Here is a 12,172-nt window from a genome sequence, read left to right as displayed (position 1 = left end):
ATCTTGCAGTCGCTGGCTGGGGATGTACAGAGCCTGAGGCCGAGGCCACATTGGTGCATGGTGGCAGCTCCTAGAAACAATGATTTCCTCAGATCCTGCCTTCATCTCGCTGCTGACGTTGCTGTGAGACAACTCTGTGAGCACACTGGCAGTGCTCAGCTGGCCTTTGCCCTGAGCAGTCCTTGTTTCGCTTCTCATAAGTCTGCAGCTGAGTTAGGAGCTGTGTTTCCCCTAAGGACAGAGAGAAAACCCCAATTCGTGCCGTGGTGAAGGCACCCCATCCACTGAACCCACCAAGCACTGAGCACATGGCCGTGGTTACTGCCTATCCCCAGCTGGGATCTGGCCCCACAGCTTTGGTACTGTCATTGGATTTGTTGTAATGTTTTTATTTTCATGAGTTGCTGCCTGTTGCACAGAAAAGTTATTTTTCCTCTGATGATTAAAAGTGCTCAACTCCAAGCCTATGGATTAATGATCATTAGTAATTTAAATGGTGAGTATTACCCTGAAGGTTAGATTTCATTTCATGGCTATATAGACAATGGTTAGATAACACAGTCAGGGAAAATGCACTAAATTATCAGCATGCTTTGCACATGGTTGAAGGGAGATATATATATTTAAAGATCAATAGTTAGATAGATAAATAGACAGATAGCTGTAGATATGACAGTTCTCATGCTTTTATCTGCAATTATTTGTACTGCCTGAAATAAGTTTGTGCTGGAATCACCGGAGAGCACCTCCTCTTCCACACAGAAAGAGCTGAAAGCTGAAGATCAGAAGAGCAAAAGGTTCACCCGAGGACATGCTTCCAGCCGTGAAAAAACAGCACTCTCATTTTAGAGCAAGCACCAATGCACAGATCTCTGCCTTCACAACAAGAACATCCAGTAGAGTCCACACAGGGAATCTGGGCCAAAGTCTCTCTAAAAGGAGTCCAACAAGACCGATTTTGATGCCATCCCCAGCAACCACACAGGACAGCCCCAGGTGGCAGGCAGCCCCGCGGGGCCCACAGTGCTCTGCAGCCCCTGGGAGCAGTGCTGGCCGCTGCCCCGCGTACCACCTCTGGAGCTTTGGTTGCATCTCATGTACTCTCAAACAAAGTGTCTTTTGTTTGTTTAAAGTTTCGCTCATTTAAATATTGAAAATATTATTCTGAATTTTTTTCCAAGCCAGATTTCTTTTGACAATTATATCAAGAGGATTTGGATGGTGCCAAGTTTTGGGTTTTTGTACGCTAATTCTCAATTGTGCTCTGTAGGCACTGGTTTGCTGACAACCATCTGTTTCAACCTAACTTTTTCTTTAAAGTCTGCCCAAGAGAAATTAAAATATCAAAAGAAAGAAGTTTAGAGGGTGTGAGAAGGAAGTGAAGAAGAAGATGGACGCTGAGCACAGCTCTGGATTCAGGAGGAGTGGCTGTGTGCTGCTGCTGCCCCATGTGTGCAGGTGAACCCACCACCATGGGCATGAGCAAGGCTTGCAGCAATGCTGCTGGGGTCTCTGCAGGGTCACCCAATGGAGGTTTGCTGCTTTTCCCAAGTCTCAATTTGCCATAGCCTCTCCCCTCACAGGGAGTCTCATAGAGAAAAATGCCACAGGAAATGACAGCAGCAATGCCTGTAGGGAACACGGAGCTCTGGCCAGCTCCTCACTGTATGATCGGCTTAGCCCACAAGCAAATTAACCATTTGTAATTAAAATGGTACTGAAAAGCAGATGGAACGTGTTAATTAAATGTCACGGCTGGCTTCCCGTAGCCTTTTGGTGTGGGGTGCCGTGCCAAGCACACAGCAAGCAGAAGGGCATCAATGGGTGTGCGGGAGCCATCAGGGCTGCCTGTGTGGGCAGTGGGGACAGCCCCAGGCACAGCTCCAGCACCTTCAGCACAGCCTGGGACCCCTGGCTGCCCCCACTGCCTCTGGTCCCAGGGCACGAGCTGGTGTGGCTGCAAGCTTTGCTAGGGGAATACCAGAGGTGGGAACAATGGGATTCGTTCACAAAGTATAATTTTATCACAGCTGCTGTCTTTCTCTTTGAAATAATTTTGTGAAAGGCAGAATTATTGTCATTTGTGTCAAAGCATAATTTCCTCTGTTAAAACAAGTCACATTATGCCCCATCTTTATGGAACAACACAACAGAATTAAAGGTTTTCTCTTAGATATACATATATGAATCTGCTGATTGTTGCTGTCTCCAGAGTAGCAGCAGCCTGGCAGGTGCAGGGAGCAGCCCAATGCCCCGGCCCTGACATCCCCCCAGGCATGAAGGAGATGCTGAGTGCCCCATGCACTTTAAAAGGGTGGATAGTTTTAAAGAATGGTGAATGGTTTTAAACTGAGACAGGGGAGGTTTGTTGGATATTAGGAGGAAGTTTTTCAGCCAGAGGGTGGTGAGGCACTGTTCACAGGTTGCCCAAAGAGGCTGTGGATGCCCCATCCCTGCAGGCATCCAAGGCCAGGCTGGATGTGGCTCTGGGCAGCCTGGTCTGCTGGTTGGCGACCTGCACACAGCAGGGGGTTGGAATGAGATGAGCATTGTGCTCCTTTGCAACCCAGGCCATTTTATGGTATGATTCTATGATATGCACACATTGTGCACGGCTGCACACTGATGGATGTGGAGCTGGGGGCACCGTACAGCAGGACACCCCAGTTGTGCCCCTTGCACTCAGCCCTGCAAGTTGGTGCTCTCTGCATCCCTAATGCAACCCGAGTCCCGCAGACTGGATTTTCCATGCAAACAAAACATCAGTATAAAGCAATAGTAAAGAAGAGCAAAGTGAACCATAAGGTCCGTGCTTCACATAGGGCAAAGCTCAGTGATGGTGTAACTCAGAATCACAGAGATGAGCTATGCAGGAGAAAGGCTGGGGTGTGAATGGAGGGTACCCCCACATATACTGAGAAACCCCCATCAGAGAGCTCAGCCTGACCGCAAAAAGCACACCGCTACCGGGAGAAACAAAACGTGGTTGGATGAATGGCTCTGCCACTAATCAGTGTGAAACTGTTAATTTTAATTAAATTATAGCAAACTTCAAGTAAAGCAGATAAGTCCTAATCCTGTAATGCTTTAATTTTCTTTTCTAATATTTTTCTAATATTCTAAAATGCCATGTTACTTACACCGCTTAATCAATTTCATGTTGAATTTCTGAAACTCTGATGGTATACTGTTGTTTTTACACAAAGGAGCAGGTTGCAATTTCCAAAGGTTACCATGAGCACAGCAGTGAGGATGCTGAGTGCAGGAGGCATGGTGTTGGAAGCTGGGTGCAGGAAGCATGGTGACGGAAGCCTTTATTCCCAACTGCTCCTGCTAACAGCAGATGGAATCAGGCAATTTCCTCATTTGGTGTGAGTTCTGCTTTTGGAATGGGGGATCTCAAATCTTCGGAGATGCAAAGGAATGAGTGTGAGCTGCGGTCTGTATGGAGGTAACACAGAACACACTGGAGAGGCACGCTCTGGTCCCTCTGCCCTTTGTTCCTCATGGACTTGTGCATACCAAACGGATTAATGAAAAGGGAAAAATTATGAGACACAAAAAGATTCAATCAAATCCCTCCCTCCCAATTTATAATAGCATGACAGAGATAAAAACAAGAGAGCGTAGTGCAACCAGAGCTGTGTGCAGAGCACTGCTGTGTGCCCCTCGGGGTGAGCAGCAACGTGCGGGAGCAGCAGAGCTCCTGCCCAGGGAGCCATCTCTGCGAGAGCTTTTCCAATAACTCAAACAAGATAAAATACAAACTCCTGCAACAGGCATTGGGATTTTTCTAATGACTTTGCTCTATGAACCATTCATAATCCATGTTTATTCCGTCTGCTAAAATTAGGTTTATCTGAACAAAGTTCAGACAAATGTGTTCTTAAGACCTGTTTAGAGGCAGTTAGGCAAACAGAAAGCTTTGTGTTAGATTGTAAGCTCGTACTCTGCAATCATTAGGAGAGATGTCTGTGGTTTGCAGGGAGCCCTTCTGCACTGAGGGGCTCCGGCCCCTTGGAAGCCTAGCTGAGCTGTGGGCAGCGGTCACTGCGGGTCCCCAGGCACACACACAGCTTGTACACACTGTCACATGTGTGCACACACAGCCAGGCACAGACACGTGAGCACACACATTCATGTGCAGACATCAGCACACTCACAAGGCACACATTTGCACACACACAGGGTTTTGGCCTTCGCTGCTTCCTGCATTACTGAGCATGTTGCAGAACTGTGTCTCTGTGCTTTGTTTATCACTTTCCCTGTTACAATTATTCCCTTAGGACTGAAATGAAGGAGACACTCTTACATTCCTCATTGCCTGGGTGGGGAAATAAATGCACGCATGCAGGTATTGTTCTTCAACAATGCATGCATAGATACAAATAAAGGAAGAGAAACAGAGAGGAGTAATTGCCAACTCCAGATCTCCTTGCCCAGCTCTCCAAAGGCAGCACAGTGGGCACCACTCCTTGCTAAGGCTGTTGAACTGTGGGCAGTCCCCAATACCCCTTTCTGAAGTGTTTGTATGAGGAGTGCCCTCATACCTCGTTCAGAGGGAAGTGAGCTCTGTCACTCAGCTGAGCAGTATTCATTTTGGCTGTTCACGACCAAGCCAATGACTGAATCTTTTGAGAAGACTTTCTGATACATTTGTGCATGGGATAAATATCAGGGAACGCACGTCTCCTTCCAAAGGGCCTCCAGAACAAGATGTTAAATTTAGTGACTAAATTATTCATCATTCGATATTCTCTTGATCTTAATCTTGGACTCTCTGTGCCAGGCAGCAGCGCGTACTGTGAAGACAAACATTTCTCGTGGCTGTTATCCACTGCACACCAACATCAGGAGAGCAACGTCTGCGGGATGAGACCCATCCGTGCGGACAGGGGAATGGAGTTCATTTCTCTCTCTGCATGCATTGGATTAATGCCGCACTGTAATCCCATAGCTGCTGCCTGCAGGGCACTCGACTTCAGGCTGGGCTCAGGTCTGCACCCAGCATGTGCAGCACCTCCCAGCTGCTCTCAGCACAGCTCTCATTGCCTCCTGCAGCTGTGCTGGGCTCCGTGCCACCAGCACCAGGCCCCCTCCGGCTGCAGAGCCTCAGGTCACCTTCTCACACCGGGATCGGGCTATAGCTTTCCCATCCATTTCTAGGTAAATGCTCAGCATCCCATCCCTCTTTTTGTGTCTTCTGTATTTTGCACTCGTGACAAGAAGGGAGTGTTGTGTGGAATGAAATTTGCGGTACTGAGATTTAAGATTTTAGGTGGCACATTTTGTAATAAATGAATGAGGGAAAAAGGAATTCCCCTCTATTGCACTTCTGAGTGGTGCTGAGAAAGCACTGTTGGAGAGGCTTTTCTGCAGCCTGGCAGCAGCAGCAGCAGAGCTCTGTCCCCAGCACAGCCTCCCTTCCCTCGGGCTCCCCTCTTTGTGCAGGCACTGACCTGGCACTGCAGGTTTGCAGCCGGCAGCCACCCGGCATGCAGCAGCACAAAGCCTGCAGCTAGCAGCTATGGGCATTTTAAAGATTGCATTCAGGCATATCTCCTTAGAAATTAGCTTGTGCTGGGAAAGACCAGAACACATCTGTTCAGGATCTGTCATGGGCTTTGCTTTTCTGACAGGTTGGAGAAGTTTATCACTGACAAGCTGGCTACCTGCACATAGGGAGGGTTTGTCTTATGCAACACGGTGAGAGAGGGGAGCATGCACCCAGAACATGAGCTTCCAAGCAGCAGACAATCCCGCCTCACCCTGCTCAGCTCACCTCCTGCCCCGATGCAGCCTCAGGATCTGTTTCCTCCTGCCTGTCTGTCTCTGCTGTTAACCCACAACCACCTCGGTTGGGTTTTGAGTGTTTGCTTCTTTTTGTGCTAGAGGCTTTGGAAGAAGTTTGAGGAACATCCACACACTCCAGTTATACTATTGCCTAATGATTTAGGATGTGGCACAACTTATCTAGCAATATGGAAATCCCGTCGCGTTTGTGAAATTACAGCTTTAGTTGTGTGAGTCAACAGATTTAATTTCTTGGGCAATGAATGGAATGATTTCTGACTCATCCCTTCTTCCCTTAGAAGGTGCGTGGGCACTGCAGGGTGGGCAGGAGGTGCTGGAGGAATTTCCTGTGGCTCAGGAACACATCCACCCTTTGGGACAGCGTGCCGCGCCATGGGCTCACGTGTGCTCTGCTCGTGCTTCGCAGCAGGACGTGCTGCACGTGGTTCTGCACACAGAAGGGAGAGAAATGTGGCAGACAAGTGGCGTTTTTAAATCCTACCACCATATCCTGAGCTGTTCTTTCTTTTCCTGTCCTTTGGTCTGCTTTCCCCCCCTCTATTTCCTACCTGCCTGAGTACAGGTTTGGTTTGCGTGCAGCCACTGGCAATGAGAGTAGGGCTGGCACAGACATTACAGCCTAACCTGCACAAGAGCCAGTGCTCAATGCATGCATGTTATCCCTCCAATATGCGATCCCTTTAAGATACGAAGTGATTGTGGATGCAGCCAGAAGAAAAACGCCTCCATGGACATGTGAACAGAGTTTGAAGAGAAAATCCTGATCCTGAGGCATATCTGGCCTCCATCTGCTCCCAGCAAAGAGCCGTCACCTTGCAGGGGCTGACCCCAGTCAGAAACTTCCCATCTCAAGGTTCATTCAGCTGATAAGACTGCAACAGCATTACAAACACATTTATCATCTCGTATTCTCTCCCACCTGCACAGATAAGGCAACGCAGCCGGGAGTTATTTACGGTCAGTGTGACCATTCTCTGCATGTGTGCGCGGAACGTAGAGCTTCCGTAACAAGACTATAAATCCTTTCAATTATTCATCTTTGCTATATTTTCAGCAGCAAGATTTTTTTAGTTATTCAACTTATTCATCTCTGTTACATTTTTGGCAGTGACACTTTTTAATATTGTAACTCCTTCCCCTACAGAGGCAGCCATGGGTCTCTGTCTGCAGAGACGGAATTCTTTGGGAAGTGATGAGAACAGCTCTCTGCAGTTACTCAACACGGAGATCTTTATGCAAGGAGCTCCCCAAAGCAGATAATGAAGAAATATGTGCCTGCTTATGTATGCGGCTATACCAGCACTGATGACTCACCCTTTGATCGAGAGTCATTTGAAGTAAGGAGCCGCCTTTAAATGAAGCAAAGTATCAGTGTAAATTAAAACAGCAAAAGAAGCACGACATGTCGGTCCCAGACCTACCATTGACTCCACTAAGAACAAGATGAGACTCATTATGTACCCAATTAACCAGGCCTAGCAGCAGACACCCAGTGGGCATGGGACGGGCTCAGCCCAGGCTGGCTGCCACTGTCCCCAGGGTGGGATTGCTGGGACTGGAGGAACAGTCTTTGGGCACAGGATTAACTCAGCTGTAGCTCATGCCAACATGATGCCTTGCAGAGACAGCTGTCTGGACAGCTGATGGAGCTCTTCACAGCAATGGAAACAGAGCAAAGGTAAAGCTAAGGCAAGCTGGGGGGTATGGAGAAGCTGAAGGTTATTTGGGCAGAAGGATAAAGGGATGAAGAAGTTGGGTGTACAGACAGACCAACACTCTATTTCAGGTTTTTGCTATTATTTTCTTGAATGCTTACTCTTTCTCCTATGAGAAGATCCTCTTTGCTTTACATACCCTCTGCTCACATTATTCCGTCTTTACTGATACTTTGCTGATGAGATACATTTCCAAGAAACAATAATTACAGAGCTGTTCTGTATGGATCACATCCAGCACAGCAAACCCAAGCATCAGAGGGTTTATGTGGCTGGCCCACCTATGGTGTATTTGCTGTTTTGGTTTCCAAATAGCAGCACAGAAATGCAACAGCGGTCTCAAATAGTCACTGCCAAGGCTAACTTTAGCAGTAAAATGTTGATGGAGTTATTTCTTAGAGAAGAATTGCACCAAACTCTTCCACAATCCAGCAGACGGATGGGAAGCGGCTCCTTGACAGCACTGGGGCTCCAAACCTGGGCTGCAGCACCACAAGCCAATGCCAGCACCAGGGCTGGAGGAGCGCCTGCAATCATCCTCACTTTTCTGCTCCATTTTATCATTCCTAATGAGCTCTGAAAGCTTGGGGAGAACAGAGTTATGTAACTGCAGAGGCAGTTTATAAGCAAACGCATTTGAAACTCCTGGGGGGAAAAGGGAGCACACTGTGTGCTGGCCCAATCTCGAGCTTTACAAAGTAATTCTGTGTTTTTCCTCTGACTTTAATTAGCTCTGAATCAAAAAAAGAACTCTCCAGAATAAGCTTCAGTATTAAGGGATTTAAGTTATTTGTATAAATCTGAGCACTAAATGCTCTATCCGTGATGTGGGGTGCACTGAGGTGTGCAGCTGAGCACACCCACATGTCCGGCAGGGGAGGCAGCTGAGATGCTGATCCTAATGTATGATACACACCGAGGAAATACTAAAAAAATACCTGCTGAGGAGACAGTGTTGTGGTATCTGGGAATGCTGAGGCCAATAGATGCTCGGGCAGGAAGGAGCTGTACAAAGAGTGCAGTACGCAAATAGAAGAATTCACCTGATGAAAAAAGATGGAAAGTATTTCTTAGTATAGAAACTCACGGAGGTATGGCAGTTCTAAATCAGAAGCACTGCAAGCATTCAGGAACGTCGAACAAAACGAAAGGTGAAAAAAAAAAGAATTTATGAACTCTTGTGCCAATGGGAGTACCAGCAGGTACAGCATTCTGCTGAGGCACTCGAGAGCTTCAAGGACAAGTTCGGGTTGAGTTTGTGAGGTTTTGTTTGGAATTTAATCTCACTAATTATTTGAATAATTAAAGATGTTCTGCTAAAGCAGGTTGTAATTAACTAATTATTTGCTCTGTTTATGTTTCCTGCTTACTTATGCATTTTTATTATTTTGCTAAATTTGAAGAGAAGCTTTTCAGAAGAGCCGGTGTTCCCACTTCTGGCTCTGCTCTTCCATGCAGCTTCTCTCCCTCCTTCGCTCCCTCTCTCCCATCTGGACAGCTGGGCACTGCTGTGCTGAAGGAGGGGAGCAGAGGAATGATGGTTGCATGGCTCTTTTCTCATCTGCCTTCCTGCTGATGCTCTTCTGCATCACCTGTTGCTACTGTGTCTGTTCATGGGAGGAGGTGTGTCACATTAAGCAGGTGTGTCACATTGAGCAGTGTGTCACACTGAGCAGGTGTGTCACATTGAGCAGGTGTGTCACATTGAGCAGTGTGTCACATTGAGCAGGTGTGTCACACTGAGCAGGTGTGTCACATTGAGCAGTGTGTCACATTGAGCAGGTGTGTCACATTAAGCAGTGTGTCACACTGAGCAGGTGTGTCACATTGAGCAGGTATGTCACACTGAGCAGGTGTGTCACATTGAGCAGTGTGTCACACTGAGCAGGTGTGTCACATTGAGCAGTGTGTCACACTGAGCAGTGTGTCACACTGAGCAGGTGTGTCACATTAAGCAGGTGTGTCACATTGAGCAGGTGTGTCACACTGAGCAGGTGTGTCACGTGGGGCAGGTCTCAGGTCTGTAATGTAAGCAGGTATTGGACATGCAGCAGGTGTGTTATGTGGGACACAAGCCCCATCCCTGGAGGTGCTCAGCGCCAGGCTGGACAGGCCCTGGGCCTGCTGGAGTGGTCAGCAACCCTGCCCATGGCACGGGGTTGGAACTAGATGGCCTTTGAATCCCTCTCAACTCAGGCTCTTCTGTGAGGACTGCTCACAGGACCCTGCCCAGTGCTGGCTTTGGGCTCAGCTGTTCAGGTCCACAGGAAACTCCATTCTATACACAGAGCCATCAAAAAGGAGCAGCTCACTGGTCCCCACCCTTCCATCCTGGTGTAGGGTTCACATCAAGGCTGAGGCATGGGGAAGTGGCACCTCACTGTCCATACTCACTCCTAGGGATCCACTGGGTGAAGGTGAGGGTCCCAGCCCAGCAGAGCTCACCCACTGCATTTAGCAGAGTGCACAGAGGAGCTGAGAAGAGGACATGGATGAATGTCAGGAGAAAACAACATGAAATAATGAGGAGAAATGTACCCACGTACAGAAGGGTTTAGGACATTCATTACTAATGTGTAACAAAGACAGTTAAACATAGATAGATGGAAGCTTTGATGAGCTTTTATCGCATAGCTCTTTGTGCCTCATTAACCATGAGGAATAAAAGAAGAGTGCAGGACTCCAAAGACCAACCTACACAAACTGCTGATGAGTGATGGACTGGAGGAGAAAGGACGTGGTGCTGCTATAGGCTGTGGGGCAGTGCAGCAGTGCAGTACCTGGGGGAGCCCCTGCCCTGCCCTGCCCTGCCTTGCTGCCACCCCAACCTGCACCTGGCACAGGGGACCGTCCCCATCACTGCCACAGCAGAACGTTTCCCTGCACAAACAGCTCCATAGTTAGACCTGAAGGTTTTAATTTGAATGTGAGAGGGTTTTTTTTTATTATTTATTTTTTGCATCTGGAGTTCATTTGTTTATTTGCTTGAGAAGATTAGAAATGTCTCAGGAGAGCGTGTGTTCTTACTCATCCCCATTTCCTACCTGGAATTACATTACCAACACTTCCTGCAGCCTTCCTGGGGTTTAGAATTAGGCCATGAATATTGATACTGATCTCCTTCGTGAACCAGGGGCTGGGAGGAGGAGGGTGGGTGCAGGGGGTGGCAGGGCCGGGCTTCCAGCAGGGTGGAACAGTGTAACAGGTCACTTGCAGGATTAAAAGCACACCAGCAAACCAGAAAGTTGGCAGCAGGGACAGCTGATGCTGTGCTTGTGTTGTGTATCTGAGTCGCTGCAACAACGTTTCTGTGAATCACTTTGGCAGCTAATTGTAGCAGGCCCTGTTCCTGAAGGGAGGAGATAACCGAGCAGCTCCAAATAGGTGCTTTCCCCTTTACCTCTATGTTTACCTTCCTCCAGCTGCCTGGTGGGCTCCCACCTCTCCTTCCTCGCTCCTCCTCCTCGTTCTGCTATTCTGTTTGATTTGCTCATTCTTCTGATAATGCAGTGAAGTCCTCACTGTGAGGGAGGGAAGAAAGGAGCTTCTGATTTTCCATAACCTCCTGAGGGACTCTAAACCCACTGAGATAGCTCTGCTTGCTGTGGCTCTGCTGTTACTCAGAGAGCAAGGACAAGGAGCGGCCTCACCCCCAGGCTGCCCAGAGGCTGGAGGACAGCTTGCTGTAAAGGCCAGAGGTGGAAATACTCTGTTTTTTTTTTAGCAGACAGAATAGCTGTCAACTTTCCACTTCATATGACTCATACATCCATACTGGCTTTCTGTTTCATCCATTTTCTCTTTCTTTGCCTCCACCTCATTTTCTCCTTTGTGTTTCTTCCATGCATACAGTGCAGCACCTTTTCCCTGTCAACTCTCCAAGGCTGGTGCCCATGGTGCCATTGCAAGGCACTGCCATGCTGCCCTCCCATTGCCTGCTGTGGCACTCAGCAGGCTCCTCCAGCAGTGCATCACCCCCTGCCAATCCCTCCTGGAAGGAACCACCTGCACGCACACAGCTCTGTGTACTTCTTCCTGGAGAGCTCAGCCATACCAGTGCCCACCTGTTTCTGCATTCTGTGCATTTCCCATCTCTTCAAATGAGCATCATGCTGGTATTAAAGCAGAATGGCCACATTTTATTTGTCCTGTCTGCTTTCTGGAAGGAGAATAAAAGGGAGAAGAAACGTGGGAAGTGAAATCTCTGCTGAGTTCATAAAAGTGTGGAATGGAAATGTAGAGCATCTCTGGTCAGGGAGCTGTTCTCCATGTCCCAGCCATTGAGATGTTGTAAGCATATGTTACATCATGTGGAGCACACCCACCCTTTTGCTGCCTAAATTATGTATGGATATAGAGACACAGTGAAAGCTCCCCATGAACTGGGGAAGCTGGTAAAGGCTGGAAGAGCCTGAATGCTCATTAAAGGAAAGTAATGTGAGCAGTACCTTCCCCTCTGAGGGATGCCACTCAGATGGCACAGGGTGGGCTCACTGCAGATACACACAGCACACACGTACCAGATTGCTGCTTTGTCTGCACTCAGCTTTGTGGCATAACCACATTTTGGTGCTCCTGCACATCAGCACTGTCACTGCCCTGCCCTCACCCTTTCTCCCACCTGGGGGGCAGTGAGCCCACAT

At 48.2% G+C, this 12,172-nt stretch overlaps 1 long non-coding RNA gene across 1 annotated transcript; it reads right to left on the bottom strand.

Moving 5' to 3' along the window:
• Positions 1-6,029: 6,029 nt before the first annotated feature.
• LOC116235919 (uncharacterized) lies at positions 6,030-9,260 on the bottom strand. Its single transcript, XR_004168436.2, has 3 exons — positions 8,900-9,260; positions 8,468-8,572; positions 6,030-6,241 (listed from the first exon to the last, which is right to left on the bottom strand). It is a non-coding gene; the product is annotated as an uncharacterized LOC116235919 (long non-coding RNA).
• Positions 9,261-12,172: the final 2,912 nt, after the last annotated feature.

This window comes from Phasianus colchicus, chromosome 9 (assembly GCF_987193195.1).
Source record: "Phasianus colchicus chromosome 9, bPhaCol1.hap1.1, whole genome shotgun sequence".
Classification (NCBI taxonomy): Eukaryota; Metazoa; Chordata; class Aves; order Galliformes; family Phasianidae; genus Phasianus; species Phasianus colchicus.
This window is presented reverse-complemented; position numbering and strand designations above follow the sequence as displayed.